The sequence below is a fragment of the Eptatretus burgeri genome, chromosome 7, assembly GCF_056783735.1.
Source record: "Eptatretus burgeri isolate ZD-2024b chromosome 7, Ebu_testis_v1, whole genome shotgun sequence".
In the NCBI taxonomy this organism is placed as follows: Eukaryota; Metazoa; Chordata; class Myxini; order Myxiniformes; family Myxinidae; genus Eptatretus; species Eptatretus burgeri.
Window position 1 is genome coordinate 5,495,254 of NC_140967.1, and position 16,221 is coordinate 5,511,474.

A 16,221-nucleotide genomic window follows, 5' to 3' on the forward strand; every position below is an offset into this window, starting at 1 on the left:
ACACACACACACACACACACACACAGCCTTTTATTACTATATATATTTATATATATATATATATATATATATATATATATATATATATATATATACATATACATATATATATATATATACATATATATATATATATATATATATACATATATATATATATATATATATATATATACATATATATATATATACATATATATATATATATATATATATATATATATATACATATATATATATATATATATATATATATATATATATATATATATATACATATATATATATATATATATATATATATATATATATATATATATATATATATATATATATATATACATATATATATATATATATATATATATACATATATATATATATATATACATATATATATACATATATATATATATATATATATATATATATATATATATATATATATATATATTTATCTTGCGCATACACACCATAACATGTCCTATTCTCAGTGAGAAATCCAATGAAGGTGACTTTATCTCTGTTCAGCCTCTTAAACCTTTCAGGCACACTCCATTAAAAAAAATATACAATTTCATGTAAAATGTTGTGCCAAGCCACTTTAAATTTATAAGCTTATCCATCCTGCATCATCCTTAAACTCGGGAAGCCCCATTGGATGCTTAAACTAGGGAATACACATTCCCTGACAAATAGGGAGTTCCCACAATTGTCATGTTTTGTGTCATAATTTGTACCGTGGTTCACCTAAAGTACAGAAAACCCATCTACACAGTATTGACCCATTAAATTTTTCAAACCCTTTGGACAAATAGTCATAATTTCAGTTGCTGTATCCAATGGTTTTATTCCTTTCTCAGAGAGTATTTATTTTATTGTTTGTTTGTTGACTGCTGCAGTGCATAAATGCCATAAAAAGGGAAGTTGCATTGTTAAGTCAATTGAAGGGTAGATGCAGCAATATTAATGAAAATTCAAATTCTAGTATTTCCATTAAATGCTCTCCAGCAACTATATATGAGGAGTAAAAGATGTTTCATCTCATAGTTCGCTGTATTGCTCTTATTCTTATTGATATGGAATGGTTATTGCTCCTCACTATAGGCTGGAGCTACTGAATCGCAGGTGGAATATAGGTTGGTGGAAGCCCCATCATCATATCATGCCATGTTCTACATGAGACTCCTCACAGAGACCATAGCATTGGTTGTCGCCATGCCCACTATTGCTGTTCACTCAGACCTGCTGGAGCTTTTCGGGGTTCACTCGGAACCACCTGGTTTGCTGTTGCACAAAGTGCTGGTTCCACCCCCGTCTGGCTCTTCTCGCATGGATTCCCGTACCTGTGGGGTTGTGCGCACCTTGCACATCTCTGCCCCAGGACATCTTTGCCCCAAGCATGTCTTTCTACCTCCTCCTTTCCATATTTTATTCCCACTGGTGCTATACCCAACTTGCTCGTTATCTCCTACTTTATTTATTCACTTTTATTATTGCCACGCTTAAAAAACAAAAAAAACATTGGGGATATTGTAATCAGCTACATCTGTCTGTCCGTCTGTCAAGCTATCTCTTCCTTCACGGATGTGCAGAAATTCACCAAATTTGATGGTTATTATCACCACGTCACATGCCAAGAAGGTGCTACAGGGCAGTATCATTTTTGCTCTCACCCCCTGGGGCCCTGGGGTGGAGTGAAAAGGTCAAATTGCAAAAAAAAAATGCAATTACGGGAACATTAATAAAATAATAATAATAATAATAATAATAATAATAATAATAATAATAATAATAATGAAACTTTGTATATGCAATGGACTTTGGGGCCACATGAAATATGTTAGGATTTTTTTAGATTTGCCCCCCAGTTCAAGCCCCAGGAGTGCGAACAATTAGGGTCATGGGTGAAAACAGAAGATTTTTTTTTTTGACTCAAAAATTGATATTGGGTCATTCCTGGTGGAACTTTTTCAATTCTGCGTTTGGAGGGAAGCGCAGGGATTTGTGATGGTGCGCCATCGACTTCACTCTCGTGTTATTTTAATTAGTCTCTGTTCTTGTTTTAATTACTCTGAGTATCTCATTTCCTCCTTTCCCTCTATCATATGCTTGCCTCCCCTACTCTTAACTGTCCCCTCTTCCGTTACTCCCCAGGCAACCCTTGCTGTATCCTTTACCGTTGCCTGAATGCCCTCTACGACCTTGGCCTGATCAGCCGCCATTTTCTGATGCGTGTCGCGTATGTCTACCAATGATACTGCCAGGCTGTCATGGATCGCCTCCATTTTTGTTTGCAGCTCAGCACCTTCAGCCTTCATTTCAGCCTGGCCAGCCTCGTTTTACTTTTGTTGTGGGATTGTGAGAGAACAACATCGAAAGATGTCATCATGGTAATCCATGAGGATTGTGGGGGCATTCCGACGCTGTTTGGTTTGTTTGTTTTTTTGAGATGTTTTTGTTTATACATTTTTTTTAAACGTTTTGTTTTTTCTTGTTTCTGTTGGGTTCTTAGATCCTCGTGGAGGATCTCTAAGTCTTACTCACGTTGTTGTTCTTCATCTTCTTCTTGTGGACTTTTTTGTTTCACAGCCTACAGTTTTCATCAAAACTTCCTGAAACTTGACGTATATATGTAAAAATACCCTGCGCAGACAGTAACCATCTCCGATTTTGAAAATTTCTGCTAGAAAAAAAGTTATGACGTCAAAATATCTCCGCTAATGGAAATCGGCTAAAAAAAATCTCTGAAACTAGACAAGCTTTTAGAATTCTGTTTGTGGGAATCGAACAGGACATTAGCAGAGATTAATTACCGCACATATGATACATCACTATGACGTCATATCAATTTTTATGACGTCATTCCTATTTTTTGACATTTTTTGTTTCACAACCCAGTTTTCATCGGATCTTAGTGAAACTTGCCATGTATGTGCAGAAAGCCCACGTGCAGGCAGTAACCATCTCCGATTTTGGAAATTCTTCCTAGAAAAAAAGTTGACGTCATAATATCGCCACTAATGGAAATCGCCTATACCATTATCTCCGAAACGAGGCAAGCTGTTTGAATTTTGTTTGCGTGAACCCAGGCTAAATTCAGGCAAGGCTAAACAGCTAAATTCAGGCTAGGTCAGGATTCAAACCCAGGCTAAACAGCTGAGAGACGAATGTGTGTACCTCTAATCCATCACTTGAGAAGATATGGAGAGGGAAAGTTTTTCTTTGCAATCAAATGGAACAGGAAAATAATTTAAGAAAGAAGTGGAAGGGCACCCGGGAGAGCGCATACCTCTGCCATGCAACACCTGATCCATGAGTACACATTGGGCCCAATACATGTTTGCAATATCATGCTATACAGTGCGATATCGTTTTTGGCCCTATCTCTCAATGGTGAAGAATTACTTCAAAAATTAAATAATTCTCGCATCCAGATCCGGATTCTGATCTTCACCAAAATCAAATCACTTCGTCATGGTAACACACCGAACCTGTCCACAAAATGTCACCCGGATCCGTCGATAAGTTTTTGAGCTATCCTGCACACAAACAGACAAACGGACAAAGAAACAGACAAACAGACCGAGAGGGGTGAATACATAACCTCCTTCACCTTCAGTAGTCACGAAAACAACCGTTTCATGGTCTGGCAGACATATTGGATTGAAGAACAATATTAATTAATTATTTCTCTTGAATTGCTTCATCGATCAATGCAAAATCTAACACATATGATGGACTAGCCATGGGGAATATATGTTTAAATTTTTCAACGTTATCGGTCGCATGATTTGGCAGGCATAATTTTTTTTAATTGTTTGAAGAATAAACCTTACAATTTTATCTTCTCCTGAACGGCTTAAAAGATCAATGTGAAACTTCACACATATGATTAACGAGTCTTTGGGAATATAGTTTGAAAACTTAAATATCATAGGTTGCATGGTCTGGTAGCCATTTTTTTGATAAATTATTTAAAATCTGAGATTTAAAAAATTTTAATTGAATTTTTTCATCCAATTCTGAATTCAGTTTTAAAAAGAGGATATCATGGGTCACGTGTCAGATCAGAGCAGGGTTATATCAAAGCGGGGCGACTTGGTACCCGGCCATAACTACTCACAGTTATAAAACACGTGCCTCGAGGTATTTTTTATAACTATCCACAGAAAAGGATATATTGCCAGAAATGCCTTTTATAAATGGCATGAACACACCATTGACTCCAATAAAAGGTTGAACACGTTTTTTCCATTCAACTCAGAGACTGTAGGCAGATTTGGTGACCAAAAACAAGCTCCACAAGGTTTTCCAAAGTGTGTTCAATTGGATCAGGTCAGTCCACATAAGTGATATCGTCATCAAGTACATTGTTGAAAAGTCGACGGTGTGAATGATCATTGTCATGCATAAAGATGAAGTGTTGAGGCCTTGCTTTTGGGCCAAAGAGAGCATTCCAGGCATGATTTCATCCTTGCCTTTGAATAATAACCATCAGTCAAAGCACCCCTCTTCATGATAACAGGATCAGTTATTTGACTCAGTTGAATGCCCACCCCAAACAAGTCACCCCCCCCCCCCCCAACAGTGATACCTGCACAAGTAATATTACCTTTTGCATGTCATGTTTTATGATAATACTCACATTGGTGCATTTTTCTGCTAGCAGATATATATATATAGTATGTGTGTGTGTATATATATATATATATATATATATATATATATATATATATATATATATATATATATATATATATAGTATGTGTGTATATATATATATATATATATATATATATATATATTTCTATATATATATATATATATATATATATATATATATATATATATATATATATATATATATATATATATATATATATATATATATATATATATATTGTTGCGAATTGGCGCCCGCCGGCGTGCGATCGACCGCGTGTAGCCAAAAGCGGCCGCCTCGCCCACCGGAACGGACAATTCAGTCGTGACCCTCTGGGAACTACCGCCCGGAGCCAGTCAGGGGTGGGGGTTTAACCTCACCACGATCGTGCCAATTGCCCACACGCGCCGGATGGGGTTGCTCGCCAAATTCGACCTACCTAAGTACCTGCGCGAGTGGTCGACCGGGTGATTGTACCACGCCACAGGCCGACTCCGGACACAAACCGCTTAAGCGGTTCGTTCCATATTACAGGGATAACCGAGCGGAGTTATCGTCAGCCTTGACGGTTCCGATTCATTACCGGGCGTTTTAAACCCACTATCAATCCCTTACATGATGCAAGATGGAGATTTAATAAAAGGAAGGAGACGAAGCAAAGCGGGAAAACAGTTCAACAAGTAAGCACATTTATTCACACACATGGAAGCACGTATTTTACAGTCATACAATCGTGCAACAAAAGCAAATACAAGGGAAAGAGTTACACCCGAATAAAAGGGGCAATGTACAGGCACAGACACTTAGGCAGTTCTACTTATTGGATGCCACAGCATGCATTCAACCCGAAAGAAAGAAAAGCCACCCTCACAGGCAAGGAGGCAGACAGGTCCATAGACCAAATGTACGTGGATCCTGGAGGATCGGCCAGGTCCACGAGACCGGGAAGGTCTTACCCGCGTCGTGACGCGATGACGGGCAAGCCGCAATGTTCGCGCAGCTGCGTCCCGACTCCGTGTCCATGGCGTGGTCGGCGACCCCTCTCTGGCATGCTCCGCGCGAGTTTTTTTGTTGGCACCACGTTTAGGGTGGGGGAGGAACGCCCCCCCCCCGGCACTATCTCAGCGCGGATGGGGGGGGGAAATTGCTGATGCTCAGGGAGAGGGGAATGGCTGGCTGGCTTGGACCCCGCGACGAGACGAGCGACCCCCACACCGCAACCTCGTTGCCGACCACCGTCTTCCCTTGACTTGAACTTGAACTCGACCAGCCATCTGCAACCGAACCGCGCGAACTCCAACTCCCTCCAACTCCCCGCGAGTCGCCTTGCGCTCGCATCTTTATAGGCCTCAGGAGGAGCCTATATGCAAATATTCGGATCAAAACGCGATTGGAGGCGGGGCCACGCCACCCTCTGTTCAGCCATTGGTCGGGCAAAAAGGGGGCGTGAAGCGTTCCTGATCCGCTTTTTGAAGCAAAAGGAACGCATTCACAGCCCATGGCAAAACGTGTGGTAGAAAGGTGGAGATGGTGGGAGTTTGGTTGTTGGCAGGCGTCGTTTGAGAATGCTGGTGAAGCGAGGTTTGCGGGATGGAGTTGTGGAGGTAAAGAGGTGAAGGTGGTGGTGTTTGAGTTGTTGGGGGATTAATGGTCGAAAATAACAATAGAGAAAGAAAAAATGGCTAACTCAAAGCGTCGCAGCCCGGATGAATCACACATATTCCCTCTATACAACGGGTTTGGGCGAACGACACATGAACTTACAGATATATCTCACCTGAGGACTCTTTATGGTGTAATGCGAATTTCCACAACCATAACAATATATATATATATATATATATATATATATATATATATATATATATATATATATATATATATATATATATATATATATATGTTCATGCTGCTCTGCTCCTACTTCACTGTTTCCTACATGGAATTCCTGTCTCTGCATGTTATAATATGGACGACAGTTTTTCAGATTAATCTCCATGGCTTCCAAATGGCTGTTCACCTACTCCTCAGGTCATCCACCATCCATAGCCTCCTCAGGCCCACCCGTTCCTTTCTCGGTGGTTGTGTTTAACCTCCACTCCCTCCAACTTCCTATCTCAATTTTGTTCCAATGCTGTTTCATCCCCAGTTGTCCTTCCCTGTTCTTTCAGCTCCTTACTTGCTGTGTTTGAGCTTGTATGCACTGCACAGTATTCTTTCCATCACCGTTTTTCTTTCCAAATGTCCCCCTGTTGGTGTGTTTACCCCACCCTAGTTTTCACTCTGTTATTTTTTTTGTCAACTGTTCTGTTCTGTGCACTAATTCTTCAACGAGCCTCAACTCAACTAAAAACAGAACATGTAAGATCAGGTTGATGTTGAACGTTTTGATGAACTTGGCTTTGGGATCGATAAGCCGGATTGATTTGTATTTGAGAGGATGAATGAATCATTAATTGCACTTTTACAAATTTATGGGTTCAGAAAATAGAATGAGATTGAATTACAATGTTAACTTGAGCACCTCCCTCTCCAAACCCACGCTTCCATTCACGACAAAATATCTTTTTATTCCAAGAGATATCTGAAAACACGTTTAATGGCCAACAAAGCTCAAAACCATTGTGGTGACATAACGGTCTAAACAGGGCGATGGTTGTGAAAACATCTAACTGCCCCTGAAGGGCAGAAAGACCACTGAAAAAATAGGGAAGCTTGTATTTGATGGATAGAAGATCATTATTGAAGCTGCACTGTTGGCACAGCAATCCAACATGATTAGTCATAAATTTGTTCTTCGATCCCCCCACTGCAGATGCAATTGCAGAGAGAGACGAAAATAGAAGGCAGCGGCTAGAAATAGCTTTGGCCCAATGGATTACAGTGAAGTTAAATGACGTGACTTTCATCTCAGTGGTAGAAACCTCATTTCCTAAAAAGGCTCGTCATGGAGAGGGTGCAAAGTGGGGGGGACTTCATTTTCAACACTTGGATTAGAGAGCACAGTAGTGAGATGGCAAAATGATTTATGATCTTGAGGTTCTTGTGTGGAACCCACTTCAATAAAGTTGTTACACATGCATTGCCCAATTAAAAGCTCACCAATCATATTCCTCAAATGAAGCTTTGACCTGTATATATATATATATATATATATATATATATATATATATATATATATATATATATATATATATATATATATATATATATATATATATATATATATAAAATCGTGTAAGCCCTGTAAAAACCTAAGGTGGGGGAGCAAAGCACGAAGAAAGCAAAGGATGCAAAACCAGAAAGGAGATGGCAGAAAACAGAGACCACCACCCTGTCTGCGATGGTGAAGTGATAAGCCCAGAGACTCAGCTTCATTGCCGGAGATTCCAATAATCTTGAAGGCCTTGGTTTCCATAGCATCAAGCTGAGCAAGATGTGAGGTAGGGGAGCCAGCCCAGAGGGGTGGAGCAGTACTCCATCAAGATGCAGATAAAGACCTTGTAGGTTTATCAGAGTTCACATGTGCCAAGGAATGACCCTGCACATTGGATGATGTCCAGCAGCTGGCGTTGGAGGACAACTTTGAAATGTGGTTTGCCCAAGAAAAAAATCATGGCTGATGGTGAAACCTGATGAGTTTGAATGATTGAACTTCCTCAAGAGGATTGTGAAGAAAGTAGATAGGAAGGTTTTTCAGAGAGATAAAGTGAGTGTGTGAGATTTCTCAGGATTGAAAGACGTATTCTCAGTGTTTTACCAGCTTGTGATATTTTTCAGCGTGAGAAGAGAGAGAGAGAAGAGGCTGGGGTCTGCCTGCGTGAAGGATGAGGAATGTCATGGCACAGGGTGGAGTCATCAGCAAATAGATAAAGATGATTTTCCAGAGAGTCAGAGAGATCATTGATGGAGATCAGGAATAGGACTGGACCCAGAACACTGCCTTGGGGATCTCACGTCTTGATAGGGAGAGGAGATGAAAGGATCCCATTGAGTGCCACACGTTGGTTATGAGAGTAGAGGAAGTCAGTAAGCCATGTGTGAAGTTGGCCTTGGATGCCATAGGCACAGAGTCTGGAGAGCAAGGCAGGATGCCAGACTATCAAAATCACAACATATGTCCAGAGACGGCCCCGATCTCATGTCTGACTTTGAGGGCCTCCAACCAATGTTGGGGAGTAGAAGCAGCATGTCCAAGATGGAGTGACCTCATCTGAAACCAAATTGGTGCTGTGAGATAAAAAGGATCTGAAACCAAGAGAAAAGTGTGGTTAAGCAATTGGTTCATGTCCATCCATCCATCTATCTGTAATCAATTTATGATCGTCAGTTTATGTTCTCGGAACAACTTGAAGATTTTTCTCTGAAAATTTTATTGTTTTTATTTTCTGAATTTATATTTTATCACTTTTTGTTTATTGAGTGTTTTGTGATGTTTTGAAATTTTTTGCTGTTTTTATTTATTTGTTTGTTTTTTTTATGTCTGGGATTTATTCCAACTTGGAGGCAAATGTAGTTGATTCACCAGAATGAGTCTTTCTGAGCTTTTAATCTCACTTTTTTATTCACTTTTACTTCATACTATTTTTTCCGATTGTTTTTTGCTGATTTCATGTAATGGGTTTCTTCAGTTTTTTTCTCTTTTTTTCTCTCTTCTCAAAGCTTTTTGTTATTTTTTCTGTTTTTTTTTGAAGTAAATATTGCCTGTTTTTCACTTCTGTGCTTTTCTATTTTCTTGTTTTAGTTTCAGAGTGTTTTTTTCTGGTTTTTATTTTCTGATTCTTTTTTAATCTTTGGTTTCATTTAATGTTTCATTTAATTTTCTCTATTTTCTTGTTTTATTTAACGGGTTTATTCAGTCTGTATGTTTATCTTTTTGTGTTATAAATTTTTTTCCGTGTTTTTCTGTTATTTCTGTTTTGCTGAGTCTTTTCTGGATTTATTTTCTTTTTTGTTTGTTTTATTTTGTTTTTTTTCTCAGTTAATTTGTGTTTATTATTTTTATTTTTTACCTCTGCCACCAAAGGTTGACAGAGATTATGCATTCACCATTTTTTGATTGTTTGTTTGTCTGAGCACAATATCTCATAAAGTTATGGATGGATTCGGACGAAACTTAGTTGACAAGTTAGGTATGTGATGAGTTTGATTGATTCCATTTTGGTGAAGATCTGGATCTGGGCCAAAAACGATGGATGGAATGGTATATCAAAACGTTGTGGATGGATTATGGCAAAACGTGGTGGATGATTTCGGTGGGTGACAAGAATAGGCTGATTAGATTTTTCTTAAGGTCTGGATGCAGATCCAGCCTATCAGTGGGATATGAAACGTAAACACTTCAGCCTGGTGGGGGTATGCGCTCTATCGAGTGCCATTCTAGTTTCTACTATGTCCTGAGTTTTTCTCTTTTTTTGTTTGATTTTCTGAGTTTTTTCTGGTTTTTAAATTATATTCAGATTGTTGGGTGTTTTTTGGTTAAATTTTTATTAACATTTTTTCTGAGTTTTCTTTTTAATTTTTTGCTTTTGGGTTTATATTTTAAGTTTTATTTTATGAGTAAATATTGTTCACAAATTTGAGTTCTATTATCTTTGCTTTTATTTTTTTTAAATATTTCTCATTTCAATTTATTTTGTGTTTGCATTGAAGAAAAAAAATTGCTTTGGTTTTTTTCACACTTTAATTTTCTTCATTTTTCTGAGTTTTGATTTTTATTTTCTCAGCTGTTCCTCATTTATTTTCTGAGTTTTTAACTGATATTTTCTCTGATTTATGTTCTTTTCTCTTTCTGAATTTTAATTTCATTTTTCTAACTTTTTATGAGTGGTTTTTGTAAAATTTTATCTTGCTTTTTTGTTTAATTTTCTCTTTTCAATTCCTGAGTTTTTTTGTTTTCTGTTTAATTTGTGGGTTACTTATAAGTTGTTTTTTCTGTCATATCATTCTTTTTTAATTACCCTCGCCAGAGGGGAGGATATTGCATTTGGGTCCATTTGACTATCTGTCTATTTGTTTGTCTGTTTGATTGTTTGGCTGCACAAAACGTGAGTATTTTACTCTGCAACCGCTTGTTGGATTGACATTAAATTATCAACATAAGAGCGACTACTCATGCAGAATGTGTTAAAGAGAGTTATAATGTCATAGGTCACATGGTATGGCAGCAGTGTTGGAAAAAAGGAAAAACTTTGAACCTCTATATCTCCAAAACTGCAACAAGGAAAAACTTGAAACTTAGCACATGGCAAATACTGCCCAATGAGAACAAGTGTTATTTTGTCAAAATGTCATAGGCGCTTTTGTTATGACGTCATAATTGCAAACATAGAACACTACATCTGATCAGTATGAAAATTTTTGTGGGTCAACTAATGATAAATTGTTCCATAGAAAAAAATGAATGACATTATCTGTCACGTGGTTTGGCAGCCATATTGTTAAAAACAAGCTCAAATGAGCTAAGATCCTCGTCCTATTAATGATGACGTCATAAAAACGAATATGACGTCATTGTGATGTATCAGGTTTGCGATGAATTATCTGTGCTAATGCCCGGCTTGATTCCCGCAAACAAAATTCAAAAAGCTTACCTTGTTTCGGAGATAATGGTATAGGCGATTTCCATTAGCGGCGATATTATGACGTCAACTTTTTTTCAAGGAAGAATTTCCAAAATCGGAGATTGTTACTGCCTGCCCATGGACTTTCTGCATATACATGGCAAGTTTCACGAAGATCCGATGAAAACTCTGGGTTGTGAAATAAAAAATGTCAAAAAATAGGAATGACGTTATAAAAATTGATATGATGTCATAGTGATGCATCACATGTGCAGTATGTCATCTCTGCTAATTTCATTTTCGATTCCCGCAAACAGAATTCAAAAAGCTTGCCAAGTTTCGGAGATAGTTTTTTTGGAGATTTCCATTAGCGGAGATATTTTGACGTCATAACTTTTTTCTCGGAGGAATTTTCAAAATCGGAGATGGTTACTGTCTGCGCAGGGTATTTTTACATGTATATGCCAAGTTTCAGGAAGTTTCAATGAAAACTGGAGTCTGTGAAACAAAAAAGTCCACAAGAAGAAGATGAAGAACAACAACGTGAGTAAGACTTAGAGATCCTCCACGAGGATCTAAAAAAAAACCTTCAAAAATCTTCTTCTCTGAAACGGCAAAATAGAACAAGGCAAAACTTTACAGATATAGCCACTCATCCCTGCGGAACAAAACGATCACACCTATGACCTCATAAGTCACATGGTTTGGCAGCCGTATTGGATTTACCTGAACACCTTAACAAAAGTCTTCTTCTCCAGAACAGCTGGACAGATTGAGGGGAAAGTTCTCACACATGTACCCCAAGCATTGGAGACACCAGGTTTATCACGAATAATTGATAGGTCACATGGTGACCCTCAAAATAAATCTGGAAAATGGGATTGAGCAAAAATCTGGAAAAAATTATTTCTCTTGAGCCACTTCATTGATAGATGTGAAATTTCACAATTATGATCTAGTAGTGATGGGGAATATAGGTTTTAAATTTCAACCTGATCGGACGCATGGTCTGGCAGCAACAAAAATTAATTTTTTTATGAATCTGGGTTCATTTAATTATCTTATATATTATTTCCGAGTTTGTGGTTTCATGTCGCGCTATCTTCGACTTTGTTCTGCGCTCGAGTAACGTGATATTCGGCTTACATTATCTCAAAGACCATATTAGGTGCATGGTACAAAAAAAATTAAATAAAAAGGTTCTGAAACAGTGAAATCGTATTCCACTTACTGCATTAAAGTAAAATTACTACTGATACTCTGCATCAGTTCCTTTCTCAAACACATCCACCCCAACATGTCGTGCAGAGCGCAGGTTATGCTAGTTTTGAATAAGGCTCACTTGGTTGCACCTAGATGGGTTTGATGGTTGAGGAGTAGCAACTGAAACCCAAATCCTATCCAGGTTCCTCCTGATGACTTAATCTTTGCTTTTTGCTTATTCAGGTTCCTTCTGATGACTGCAATGCAGGAATGTACCTATTTGATCTTCTGTTTGATTTGAATTGAATTTATTTTAATCCAATTGTGAATTCAATTGAATAACAATAAACATCATGGGTTAGGGTCAAGTGTCCGATCAAAGTGGGGTTGCATCAAAGCGGGATGTCCTGGTACCTGGTCATCATTGCCAGCAGTTATAAAGTGGCAGTTCCAGTTATGTCTATTATTCATAACATAACACACCAGTACACAAACACCACACAAAACAAGTCCTGGCGAGGGTCTGCAGTCTTTGATTGCTCTTTTTCTTGTTGTTTTTCTGTTTTTTCTGTTTTACTTCTGAGTTAATGTATTGTGATTTTCTCAGCTGTATTTTCTGTTTTTTTTATTTTTCTCATTTTAAAATCAAAGTTTGATATTATCCTTTCCCCTTGTTTATCTTCCCTTACTTCAGGATCATAGCATTGTAACATGATTATCAGCTACTATTATTTAGCTTTTGTTGTATGCCAAAAATGAAGGTGTTCTTACTCATTTACACGATTCGACACAAAATTAAACCATTTTGGACATTCGAAGAATGTGTATCCATTCCAGCAGGGAAGGGGAAGGAGGTTGCAAACTACCTTCCTGCTGGAGTGGGATTTTCACCCACACACGACACTTGGTAGTTACTCGTTTGGAATGAGATAGCACCCCCTGCTGTAATAATTTAGTCTTTTATAAAATTAATAGATTCGTTCATTTTGAAGGAAGTATTGTATTTAAAATCTTGGAGGCAAAAGGAGTTGTATCATCAGAATCCAGGAATGAGGAGAAATTGGAAGTCGTGAATAAGAAGATTGATTAATGACCAAAATGAATGCTTCCATGTAGGAAAAAAACATTTGTCACCAAATTTTTATTGTCACATACCTCCAGGTGGTGGTTTGCAAAGCCCTGAGGGAAGGTGTATTAATTAGATGGCCGTGTTCTCTTAACCTCCCAAGAAATTTAAGTTGTATCCCATTGAACCATGAAAGCAGAATAGTTACACAACTATGACTGAAAATGAACAATTTATTCACATGCATGAATGAGAGAAAAAAGAAAGAGCCAAAGGTGGATTTTTTTGGCAGACAAGGTCTTTGGTATCATGGAGGACCTCGAACATTGAATGGATTAGGATGTAACAGAACAAAAGGAACGGCAGAAAGAGCAGGGTTGGGGGACAAATTAGGGGATTTGGAGAAATAAGGGATGTGCAGAAGAATGAAGGCAAGGGGAGGAAACACAACGTTGACAAGAAAGGCACAGAAGCAAACTCTCAGGAAAGAAAAACTTGAAACTTGGAAATAGGTGGGGTTGGCGAGGGTTAATGGAAGTACGAAAAGGTAATGGTTTTGGATAGGGATGATCTAAGGTGGTGGTGAAGAACAGTCTTGAAGAACTGGTGAAAGAATGAGATTGAACGGCATGTAGAAGTTGGCTCCATTGAAAGAACTTTAGTATTCTGTTTAGAAGTCAGGTAAATCGCATTTATGTGACAAATTTATGTTGCACATGTGAGCAGCAAGGGCGAGTGTTCCCTTATCGCTTGACTCCCCTACACACACACACACACACACACACACACACACACACACACACACACACACACACACACACACACACACACACACACACACACACACACACACACACACACACACACAGTTTTCTATCTCTCTATCCCTTGCCTTTCTTTACCTCTTCCATTTTCTTTCTCTTTCATTTTGCTTCATTCACTTCAACACAACAGGTGTTCGCAGACTGTTTGATCATGCAACTACCTCACATGGCCTGGAGGCGGAGACACAAAGTGCTGAAGATTCTGGCAAATTTGATCAAGTCCCCGCCTCGTCAGCTGCTGCAATATAAAAGAGCAGAGAGCAGCAAATGCAAATTCTGTCTCTCTGTCGGGTCGCCGAAATAGGTGACCCTTATTGTCAGTAATTTTGTCTGTTTGTTTGGATGTTTGTTTGGATGTTTGTTCGTTTGTCATCAGCATAATTGGTAGTAAACGTGGGCGGATTTTGACCAAACACGGGTGGTAGGTACATCTTATGACCGAGTGCTTTGGAAATTGTGATGGTTGCTAGGGACGCTTTGGTTCCCGAGCAACAACCGAAAAACCTTCAAAATCGGTACCGTTCACGCAAAATCAATTCTGAAAGCCATTATCCCACGTAGGGTTATGAAATTTGGCACGAATAATCTACAGGTGATGCTCTATCAAATATATTCCGGTTTTTGTGATATATGGAATACTTTACCCACAGCGCCCCCTACAATTAGGGTATGCGCGAAAATTGGTGAAAATTGAAGGCCCCCGAGCGACCAGGTGAGTGCATCCATACAAATGAAACTTTGCAGGTCCATGGTACTCAATGAGTACGACAACTTTTCCTCAGGACATATTGACCGATTTCGCTTCGGTCAGGGGTCAAAGGTCAATTCGTGCAAAAATCGATAATATGCGAGAGCTGGAGGTGCCTTCGCGCCAAATGCTACTCCTCCTAGAGTTATGGTCGGATGGTCATGAAAATTCACACTAATCGTCTGGAATACATTGTGCACAAACGATTGAGACGGATTTTCGATTTAGACCTTTGTTCACCCACAGCACCCCCTCAAACTTTGGGGATTTCCGATTTCAACCCGCATTTTCGGTACTTTTCATTCAAATGGATACCGAGTAGTTATCAGTAGATGGAACTGGATGAGATTTGATATGCATAATCTTAAGGTGATTCCCTATCCGCTATATGACATCCATTTCGCTCTATACCTTATAGTTTCCATGCTCAGCGACCCATCACCGCCTACTGGCTTGTGTCTCTCTGTCTCTGTCTCTGTCTCTGTCTCTGTCTCTGTCTCTGTCTCTGTCTCTGTCTCTGTCTCTCTCTCTCTCTCTCTCTCTCTCTCTCTCTCTCTCTCTCTCTCTCTCTCTCTCTCTCTCTCTCTCTCTCTCTGTCTCTGTCTCTGTCTCTGTCTCTGTCTCTGTCTCTGTCTCTGTCTCTGTCTCTCTCAGGCCGCCTTAGAACAATGAGTCAGAGAGCCATTTCCCATAACCTTTCCTCATGTATGTCTCATTTTATACATGCATCCCAACAGGTATGCCTCCTCAGCACACAATGCTTCTTCTTCATCGTCATTTTACCTCACGCTCGCTCCAGAGGCTGTAGAATGACACGATCTGGCATGATGTCCTCGGCATCAGTATCGCTTCACACGACCTTCCAAAAGAACACCAAAACCCCTCACACCGGGTGGAGGAGTCCTTCACAAACCCTGCAGACCAATGTGTGTGACGGATGGGGCTGCAGTGTTGTGAGCGAACATCAGAGCACAGTTGGCAGAGGGAAGGAAGGAAACACAAGGAATGGGTTTGGGCACTGGACCAAGGCAGCGGTCGCTTCGACCAAAGTAATCAAAGAATTGCTTGGGGCACGTTTCAGACCCGATACTTTCTCTACTTCATCATCTACATTCTCTTTCCCTCAACCAAAGCAATCTGTGTCCTTCATT